The sequence below is a fragment of the Psammomys obesus genome, unplaced genomic scaffold (genome assembly GCF_907164565.1).
Source record: "Psammomys obesus unplaced genomic scaffold, mPsaObe1.curated_primary_1811, whole genome shotgun sequence".
Classification (NCBI taxonomy): Eukaryota; Metazoa; Chordata; class Mammalia; order Rodentia; family Muridae; genus Psammomys; species Psammomys obesus.
The window spans coordinates 9,142,114-9,153,082 of record NW_026586589.1 but is presented as its reverse complement, the minus strand read 5'-3'; positions in this window follow the sequence as shown (position 1 = coordinate 9,153,082).

Sequence of the window (10,969 nt, the reverse complement as noted above, 5' to 3'; positions counted from 1 at the left end):
GAAGGAGTTCTAGGCTGTCAGTCTGGGCAGCAGGAGATCCTGTTTCAGAACAAGCAAAATGCAGCTCCCAGGGATGCTTTTCAGTTCCGTTTCGTTGGCAAAATGAGGTACCTAAACCTCGCCTCAGCCATCTCTGGTTTCCGTGAGGATGAAGCCATACAGAGCTAAGAAAGTACTGTGTAGACTACGGGGTGGTTTGGAAAGTGTGGAGAGTGTCACCACCACCACCACCACCCCCCCGGAACAGTTTGTGAAATTACTCATTGCAAATCCTGGAATGTGTCAGAACTGGGAAGGACCACAGAGAGCAGCACATGAGCCTCTTGCTGTGCAGATGGGAAAGTGAGGCCCATTCAGGGATGGTGCTTGTAACAGAGTCTGGCCCACACTGGATCACCCGACCTGGGTCTGCCTGTTCCGGAGAGTGGGCTGCTCACCCTCCACACCACAGCAGAGGAGCTGAGGGCTAGATCTCAGCAAAACCAAGCCAGACCCTGACACTGGCAGAGGGTGAGAGAGATTGGCACATCCCCATTCCAGATGCAGTTTCCTTTCTCTGGGCTTGCCTAAGGGACCCATTAACAATGATACTCTCTTTTGTAAAGCCTTCTGCTACTCAATAGTCATTCAACAAACACTGTTGAGCATCTGTTATGTGTCAAGGATCAAGATGGTTCCTGGGGGGGGGGGGGAGCATAGTATTCTCCCATTTTGTGTCAATTAAGCTGAGCTTACCTAGTAGGTTAAAAGGTTCTACTACCCAGGGTCAGAGAGGCCAAGCTCAGGTGGTCTGCAAAGCCTCACCTTCCCAAAATATCCCACCACACATCACACACACACACCTACAGTTACAGTCACAGGTGCTCAGGAGATGGGGTAGGAAGATTGCCTGCATCTAGGGATCCAAGCACAGCTGGGCCACAGAGGGAGAAATACTAATACCCATGATAAAGAGGGGTGGAACTTATGCTAGGCAAGGAGGCTCACCCCTTTGATCCCAGCACTTGGAAAGCAGAGGCAGGCAGATCTCTTCGAGGCCAGCCTGGTCAACAAAACTAGTCCAGAACAGCCAGAGCTGCACAAAGAAACCTGGTCTCGAAATGCCAGAGAGAGAGAGAGACAGAGAGAAAGAGATAACTCAAGTGTATATCTGAGGGGACAGAGCTGTCCTCTTTTCCATCCACCCCCAGGCCCTGAGCAGCAGAGAAGAGTGTGGAGAAGACCAGAATTCCTCACAGGAAAATGAGATGAGATCAGGGCTTTTGGATCTGTTCATAAAGAGTGGACAGCAGAAAAGGGCCAGAGAGATGAGTGCCCTGGCCCAGAGCCTGCAAGATTCTGATAAAGCTGCTCTCCATGTCAGCAGTTCTCCTGAGGTGGATCAGCGCCTGGAAACTAATCCGCTGTCACTGGGCAGCCACTTCAGCTGATGCTCTCCTTTCAACCCCACAATCTCAGAAGTGAAGCTTATTTATCTGCAGGGTGCAGAAAGGAAGAGGTTCAGAGAGGGTCTCTCACAGCTCAAGGTCACACAGCAAACTGAGGTGAGAACTTAGCCTGTTCCTCTGCAAAAGCCAGGGCTGCCCCTGATAGTTGCCATTCTCTGTTAATGTCCCAGGAAGCAGAATTAGGAAAGAATGTGTGGTTTCCAAAGGGTATCATGGTAGATGCTGGCTTGCTTAGCAGGTACCTACCACCATCTACACCAACCCGATCTCTAAAGGAGTCCAGGGAGGTGATAGCTCCTGGGCCTGCTTGGACACATCTTGCCTTTGGTTTTCTTTGAGATACAGAATGGGCCAGGTAGTGGTGGCACACACCTTTAATCCCAGCAATCAGAAGGCAGAGGCAGGTTCTCTGGGTTCAAGGCCAGCCTGGTCTACAGATGGAGTTCCAGGACAGCCAGGGCTACACAGAGAAACCCTGTATAAAAACACAAACAAAGATGCAGAACGGTGTAGCCGTAAGTGGTTAGACCTCTCACTTCATACATTCAACCAGACTAGACAGGAATGCAGGGCTGTGTGACCGAGACTCCCCTCGTTTCCCCTGAACTGCACTCATTCGTGCCACGGACATCTACTGAACACCTCCTGCGTGTCTGACGTTGTAGGGGCTGGGAAACCATGGGCAGAGCAGATGCATCTGGACACCTGGGGCCTGCAGGCTAGTGCAAGACTGAGGAATTACTTCCGTGGACCTGCACAATATGCTCATTAAGAAGTCTGACAAGTGACAGAGATAATTTAAAGCTATTTATTCCACACAAACACCGCATAAATATACATTCTTAGCTTAAAAAAAAAAACAAAAACCTCTAAGCATGAGTGTCCCATCGTTACAAGGAATACATAATTGGAAGAAATGTCTCTATGGCGACTTCATGTTATTAAGGGGCACAGAGACATCCATTGTTGGGCCCTGGCAGAAGGCAGTGGGGAGTTCTGCATCTGCGACATCTCGTTCCTCTTGAGTGATCCCAGGACGCTACACTGACTGGCAGTTTACTGTCCCTAGAGATGTCCTGTTACCATGCCAGCTCTGGTCGAGCAGGCCCCCTGCCCACTGGAGAGGTGGTCTCAGACAAAGGCAAGCCTTCAGAGCGCATCCTGGCTGGCTGACAAGGACAGCGCATTACTGTGCTTGCCCCAGGCCCAGAATGTGGAGAACAGTTCTAAGACGGGTGTCAGGATCAGATGAAGATGCAGGAAGCAGAGTTTCAGCCTGGTCCACAGAATGTTTTCATTTCAAAATGTAAGCACCTGGCTTTCTGATGAGGCCAGCAACCGAGTCTTGGGATGCAGCTCAGTGGATGAGAATGCCCGGGGGTCCACCCCAGCTCTGCATGATGCTGGTTGTGGTGGTGCACACCTGCCAGCCCAGCACTAGAGAGGTGGAAGCAGAAGTGTGAAGGCAGCCTTGGCTAGAGAGCAAGTTCAGGGCTAGCCTAGGCTACATGAGACCCTGTCTCAAACAAAATGAACAACAAAACCAAACCTGTAACAGTTGGCAATGCTAACCAGGCCACCAAGGTGCCAAGCAGTACCTTGTGGGGCTCTGCTGGGTGAGGTTGAAGTCGGTGGTCTACAGATAGCCAATTATCTGTGCTTGGTCTATGAAGGTAGACTCTCTTTTCTCAGCAGGGTGTTTTAAAAGTCTCTCCTGATCTGGGTGACCCCAGGTCTTGTAAGGCGCTAAGGATCATCACATAGCCCTCAGGGCAGATTACAGGCCAGCCCCTTCCCTAATTAGGAAACTGCTCCAGCAAGCATCTATGAATTGCTAAAAACACCCCACCCTGCTAAGGATCTTAGTCCAGCAGTGACCTTCAATTGTTCTTGGAGAGTTCCTTACTGGATAATTAAGTGCTGTATTTTCCTTCTGTGATAGGACCATTAAGTATTCCTGACCCCTGACCCCAGGGAATCACACACACTCACCCTCCAGAAATCCCTTCATCTGCCCAGGGTTTATATTGCCCCTGATTTCACTTTCTCACTTGAATACCATCTGAGATTCATCATTTATCCTCTGCCAGGCCTCCCCTCACCAGGCCTGTGTCTGTAACCCTCACCTCTGCCATGCTCAGCATAGCAGCTTAACCAAGAGCTGTAACACTCTGGTATCACCATAGGCTTTTCCACTGGCAATTTCATGCTAAAAGAGCCAAACTGTAACTCTGTGGAAAACCTTTTTCACACCCCGGCCTCACTCTAAAGCACTCTAGCTGCCCCTGAGAGAAACAAAACCCTGTTCTCTGTCCGGAAGCTCAGTACCAGGACCCCAGCGGTGTCCTTCCTCTGGAGGCAGAGGAAGAAGAGTTTCTGTGATTCAAGGCCAGGTTTGTCTACATAACAAGTTCCAGGACAACAAAGGCTACATAGGCTCTTCTTAAAAATAGACACACACACATAGAGAGATAGAGATAGATGTATAGAATGGAGATGAGCCAACCCAAACAACAGAGGTGTGCAAGATTGTGCACAACTATAATCCCAGTTCTAGGAAGACAGAGGCAGAAAGACCAGGAGTTCAAGGCCAGTATTAGCTACATGGTGAATTCAAGACCAGCATGGGCTACATAAGATCCTGCAGAACGGAGGAACAACAGTACCTGTGTTTCTGTTTCCTCCCAGCTTGCCTTGCTCCATGACCAGGAGTTCAAGGCCAGCATTACACACACACACACACACACTCAATGGAGCCTGGAGAGCTTTTCTACCTTCTCACCTTGAGTTTTCCACAAAGGAAATTAAAAGTGACTCTTTCACTGGAGAGTAGGAAAGTTGTCTGAAGTAGCTGGGCCCTACCTCTCAAACCCTGTGAGGCGCAGACAGGCCCAAAGACAAGGATGAGGAAATAGGTTTGGAGGACAGTGGAATGAGACAATCCCCTATTCCACTGGTCCTGGACCTTTGGAGGTGGGCAGGAGGGAGACAAAGGGTCTCATGTAGCTAAGGATGACCTCGAACTCGTGATCTCTTGTCTTTTCCTCCTGAGTGCTAAGATTGCAGGTGTGCACACCTGGGTCCTGAAACTTTGCCGTATTTTAACGTCACTCAATCTTTCAATTTCTTCTCCTCCTTCCCCTTTCCCCCTCCCCCTCCCCTCTTTTTGCTGAGGGTGAGAACCCTAGTGCATGCCAAGCGCAAAGCAGTGCTCGGCCACTGGGCCGCACCTGCAGCCCCTCTCTTCCTTTTCAGGGAGTCAGAGTAACGATGGATCTTAGACCTGGAATGGCAGCGTAGAGGTGATGAGCCACAGTGTACAACAAGTGCCAAGAGGGGTTGGGGGTGACAACAGGGGGAGAACCGTGCCCAGCCTACGCCACACTGGTTTCCATCCCTGGCACAGTACTTGCAGGTCCAGCATTTGCCGTATCTTAAGTCTGCAGGTTGCCGCCACCGGCTTCAGCAACAGCCGACAGTGGCCACAATGGGGCAATGAGCTTCTCTTTCTTTTTGTAGCTGACACCTGCGTTAGGGCCCCAGGTTGACAGGCACATGGTGAATGCAGGGAACGCAGCTACGGAGGAGAGGGGGGAGGGCAGAGCACTGGGAGAGAAAGACTTTTTATAATATATTAAGATATTCAGAGAAAGAGACACAGCCCTCCAACCCCCCACCCCTGCCCACACACTATTTTAAAATTAAAAAAAAAAAAATTCTCTTCTGGAAGCCAGAGTTATATATATGCCAAACAGGCCAGGAAACCCAGCGGGCCTCCTGGAGCTGGCAATGAACCGAAACAGGGGCTTTGTGTCCAGGCCACTGGCTGGCTGAGGGGGGCATTGTTAGGGCCTGGCCTTGTCTGGGAAGAGGGGGGTGAAGAGGGCAGGGGGAGTGTGTTCCCATGACTCCCTGGGGAGCAGTGACAATCAGGGCCAGCTGCGAGGCCTGGCACGCCAGGGGCCTGGTAGGCGGCTGGCCTCAGAAGGGCCATGAGGGCAGGAAAGGATGGAAGGGGCACAGGGGAGGGGCCCAGGGTTCAGGCCTATCTCTTGGCTGGGAGCAAACCCTAAAGTAGAGAAACATGGGGTTTATTCTCTACACCCTCCTCTCTCACCCTTCCTCAGTCCCAGGTCACTGTACTGTTCTCCAGGGACACCCCAGATTGGTCCACTCTTCCTTCACTACCTGCAGCTACCTGACCTTGGTAGCTGGAGCACAGGGCTTCTTGCTGGTGCTCTGGGCCAGTATTCTCTGTTCCTCACATGAAGACGGAAAAGCCTTTCCCAGAGGTGACTCATATCCCACTGGTGTGCCTTGCTTATGCTTGCCAAGGACGTGTATGTGACAAACCCAGAGGGCTGCAGGCAGCGCCGGTGCCTTCGCTGGCATCGGAACTCACAGCCTTCTCTAAGTATGTCATGCTCACTGCAGGGTATCCAGGGTGATGCTTAGGCTCACCATAGCTTTGAAGTCATAGAAGGGCTGGTTTTTGGTTTTTGGTTTTGGTTTGATTTGGTTTAGTTTTGGTTTTGGTTTTTCAAGACACGGTTTCTCTGTGTATCCTTGGCTGACCTGGACTCACTTTGTAGACCAGGCTGGCCTCAAACTCACAGCGATACATCTGCCTCTGCCTCCCCAGTACTGGAATTACAGGCGTGCACCACTAAACCCGGCCAAGATAGGATCTTTTGACTGCTCTGGTCAAAAGTTTGTGATCCTCCTGCCTCACACTCCTGCCTTTGACTCATCAGATATATATATATATGTATATATTATACACTTTAAAATTTTTTATTTATTTAATTTAATTTTTTTTTGTTTTGTTTTGTTTCGAGTTGTTTGTTTTGAGGCAGGGTCTCATCATGTAACTTTGTCTGGACCAGAACTTGCTATGTAAACCTGGCGGATTTCAAACTTGGAAGAGAGCTGATGTGTGGGCCAGCGCCCCCATGCCTGCTGACTTACTTTAATTATGCGTACATGTGCTTTGGGTGGTCTGTGCATTCGAGTGCAGGTGCCCATAGTAGTGAGAGGCATCAGATCCCCCAGAGCTGGAGTTCTAGCTGTTTGTGAATCACCTGATGTGGGTGCGAGGAGTTGAACTTGGGTCCTCTGCAAGAGCGATACATGCCCTTAACAGCTGAGCTATCTCTTTAGTCCTGAACCCTAAAAATATTGTGTGTGACTGCAACCAGCTAGATTTTGTTACTTAATGCAAAGGAGGAAGAGGAGGAGAATGGAGGGGAGTGTGTGTGGTTCAAGGATAACCTAGCGCTGGGGTGGCAGAAGCAGGAGGGTGTCTGAATTCAAGCCACGTGCTCCACCACAGTGAGTTCTCCATCAGTCAGGTCTGTATAGTGTGTGTGCGCTCATCTCAAAATACCAAGGATGATAATAAACCAAAACAATGTAAGGAATGTATATTCCTAAGTCACAAATAGGCAAGTGACCATTTCTGAACCACTGAGCTACACCCTGGCCCAAAAAGAATTTTTTTGTTTGTTTGTTTTTGAGACAGGGTCTCTCTACAGAGTCCTGGCTGTCCTGGAACTCACTACATAAGCGAGGCCGGCACTGATCTCACACCTCTGGAGTACTGAGATGAAAGGAGTGTCCCATCACACCCAACACACACACACACAAATATTTTTTAATTTTATGTATTTCTGGTGGGGGCGTTGTCCATGAGGGCTGGTGCTCAAGGCAACAAACAGGTGTGGACGCTGGGAACCAAGTCCTCTGCAAGAGCAATACAGGCCCCTAATCACCAAGCCACGTGGCTTTTGTTCTTTTTTTCTTTTTTTTTTTTTTTGAGCTGGTCTCATTTAGTCTAGACTGGCTCCCTTGGTTAGTTTTTTTTCGTCGTTGTGACACAAACTACAGACACCTGAGAAGAGGAACCTTAACTGCCTCCATTGGCCTGTGGTGTATCCATTGTCCTGATTAATGACTGACGTGGGAGGGGCCAGTGCCATCCTTGGGTAGGTGTATAAGAAAACAGACTGGTCAAGCCAGATGGAGCAAGCCGGGGTGGCCAAGAGCAAGCGGTGTTCCTCCGTGGCTTCGCCTTCAGTCTCTGCCTTTCATTCCTGTCTGACTTCTTTAGTAACTCGCTGTAACCCTGTAACTGGAGTAGTTAGAAGATGAAATAAATGCTGCCCTCCCCAAGTTGCTTTTGGTCATGGTGTTTTATCACTGAAATAGAAATCTAAGACACTGGACTCAAAGTCACTGTGTGTAGCAGAGGATGGTCTTGAACTCATGATTCACCTTCCTCTACTTCCTGAATGCTGCAATTACACAGGCCTGGGATGTGGCTCAGTTGGTAGACTGCTTGTCTTACAAGCAGGGCTCAAACCCCAGTGCTGCACGAATGCACACGCACACACACACACACACACACAGGAACGCACAGCTCTGCTTACTGTGTCGTGATTGCGTGATCGCTACTTTATCTAAGACACCATTTGTGCTTATTATACCTTCAAAGTCATAGTTTTTGGATATTTCCTTAGATCTTAGGTTTTGTTGTTTGGGTTTGATTTTTTTTTTAAGGAAGTGTTTTTGAGTTTTTTGTCTGTTTTGTTTTGCTTTTGCTTTTTGAGACAGGCCTGTTCTGTTGGCCCTGGCTCTGTGTACTTTATTGCGTGGGCTTTGGAAGCGGCACTCTGAGAGGGGACCACAGGCTCCCACAGATGCCAGAGGAATTCGTGACATAACAAAAGCACTCCAAAAGAAGTATCTGAAGAGCTGATGTGGCCTGGCCCTGGTCCTGACTCTCGGCTGAAACCCAGCCTGGGAGAGTGAAGGGAACAGGGGTTGTGACACTCATGCCAGGTCCTGTATGGAGTGAAAAAACAGGGTCCCCCTGTTTAGAAGATTTCTCAAACCGACACTCAGAAGAGAGCCCAGCAATCTGTCCTCTTCTGCCTCTGCCTAACATCAAAACCCTCGCTCCAAAGTGCCCTTCAAGGCCGAGTAAGACATTCTCTCCCTAGGAATCTGAAACAAGACAAGGGAAGAGGGGAAGAACACTTTTCCTTTTATAAATGTGCTTTAATTTGTCAAAGAAAAAAAGGATGATCTGAAGTCACAGCTTGTCATGACATGGGCTCCGTTCTGGGAGGCGGAACATGGCGTTCTGGTTTAGGAGCAGGAAGGGTTCAAAGCCTGCTTCTTCTAAACCAAACACACTAAAAGAGAACAATGTGGAAAGAGAGGCCGTTGCCAGGATGTGGAAGGTTTGAGTACAGAGCATCAGACGTAGGCACCTTCCTGGTATCTCAGTGTGCAAACCGTTGCTCTCACACGGGCTTGTTTAACGATCTCCAATCTGGGAGTGGAGAAGCAGAAGGGTCCCAAATTAACGTCATGCTTCCCCTTCACTTGGAAGTCTGATTACTTTTTAAAGAAGACTTATTTTTGGTGTGTTTGTTTTTGTGCGCGCGCTCATGCATATGCGCTCATGTGTACACAGGATATTTTCATCTTGCGTGTGTGTGTGTGGTTGCTGTGCCTGCTTTTGTCCGTCCACCACGTGCGTGCAGTGCCTGAGAGAACCAGGAGAGGGCGTTGCATGCCCTGGAACTGGGGCTAACACTTGAGGCCTATCATGTGGGTCCTGCGCACCTGCCTGGGTCCTCCTGAACAGCAGCCAGTGCTTTCAAACCCTGCGCCACCTCTCCAGCCCTTCAAAGGCTCACTTTCTGTGGAATATTAACCAGGAAGAGGACGAACACACGGATGAGGAGCAATGCCCAAGAGTCGACATCAATACAAGATAAAGGTGTATTCGTAGATGAAGTTACCGTACATAGGGTACATCGGAAAGCTGCGCAGCTCTGAAAGTGCCGGGAGCCAGGGTTGGAGCAGAACGGGAAAGGGATGGCTCAGTCCATTAAGAGCTGGAAGGGTGAGTACCAGAGCTGGAATCCCCAGTATCCCTGTAAAGGGCCGGGCGAAGCTGTGTCTGTAAATCCCCACGCTAAGGAGACAGAGGAAGGAGCTCACTGGCCAGCTAACCTGGCTGAATCCCTGAGCTCCAGGCCCTGTGAGACTGAGGGGCAAAGTGGAGAGCCACTGGAGTAGACACCTCGTGTGGGGCTCTGGCCGCCACACTCTCCCACACGTACATATGCGTGTGCACAGATCCACATGCAGAAGAGTGGGGGTGTTTTCACAGTGGTACCCTGGCAAGGGGGTACTTAGGCCGCAGCTTAGGTAAAGGAGTCTGACTTTTCCCCCCTCTTACACAACCGTCAGTACAGCTCGATGATTTGGCATGTTTGAGACAGGGTCTCATTATGTAGACCTGCCTGGCCTAGAACTTACCATGTAGATCAGGGGTCTCCCACCCAACTCATAAGCCTGCTTCTGCCTCCCAAGTTCTGGGATTAAAGAAGTTTACTACCTTTGAGTTGTTGTTTGTGTTTTGTTTTTTGTTTTATTTATTTATTTATTTTAGTAATTTTTGAGACAGGGTTTCTCTGTGTAGCCTTGGCTGTCCTGCAACTCATTCTGTAGACCAGGCTGGTCTCAAACTCAGATCATGCTGCCTCCGCCTCCCTCGTACTGAGAGTAAAGGTGTAGATCAATCACCACCACTTTGAGTTTTATCCTGCGTGTATCTGAGAGAGAGTTGTGTTTTGTTTGAGACTAGGTCTCTCATGCTGTGGCCGTTCTTGCCTCTGAAAAGTGAGGATTACTGAAATGTACAGAAATAGGCCACCATGCCTAACTTAGGCTACGTAGTGAATTGCAGGTCAGCCTGGGCTATAAAGTGAGACTATCTCAAAACACACGTACACAGACACACACACACACACACACACACACACACACACACGGTCAAGCCACCACCACCCCTGCAAAGGGAGAAAACTAAATAATATAATGATTTAAGTTTTGCACGGCAAAGGACTTCATACACTGCAGATCAGTCCACTCTGCTGTTTCAGGAAGTCACATTCAGGGATGGCAGCAGCTCCTTCCCATGTGCCCACAGTCCTCTCAGTCCCTATATACAGATCGTAGAAGATGGAGGCTCAGCTAGGAGGGGAGTGAAACTGGGCTCTTCCCAAAGCTGCTGAAGACAGGCCCTGTTCCTCTCTGCGGGGACCAGCACGCCTTCCTCCCTGGAGTGTGCAGTTGGAGGCAACAGATGCTCTGGCAAGATCCAGAGAGCTGCCATCTGCGAGGAAAACCTATTCTTAGAGAGCAGAGCCAGTCGGTGGTGGAGCCGGCCACCCCCAGCAGTGGAGGAGGGATGTCAGGGCAGGAGGCCAAGGCTGGCTGGGGAGAAGGGCAGGCTAAACACAGGACACACTTATTTCCCACAACCAGCTTCCTCCTGCGATTGTTCCATTGGACATGGAGCAATGTTTATTGAATGCTCACTTTTACACATATCACAGCACGCCCCTACAGACAAGACACAGATGGCTAAGTCACTTAATAGATCACGCCTTGAGCCAGACAAGCTGCTTCCAAAGCCCTTGTCCCTTGCGACCATGTATCTC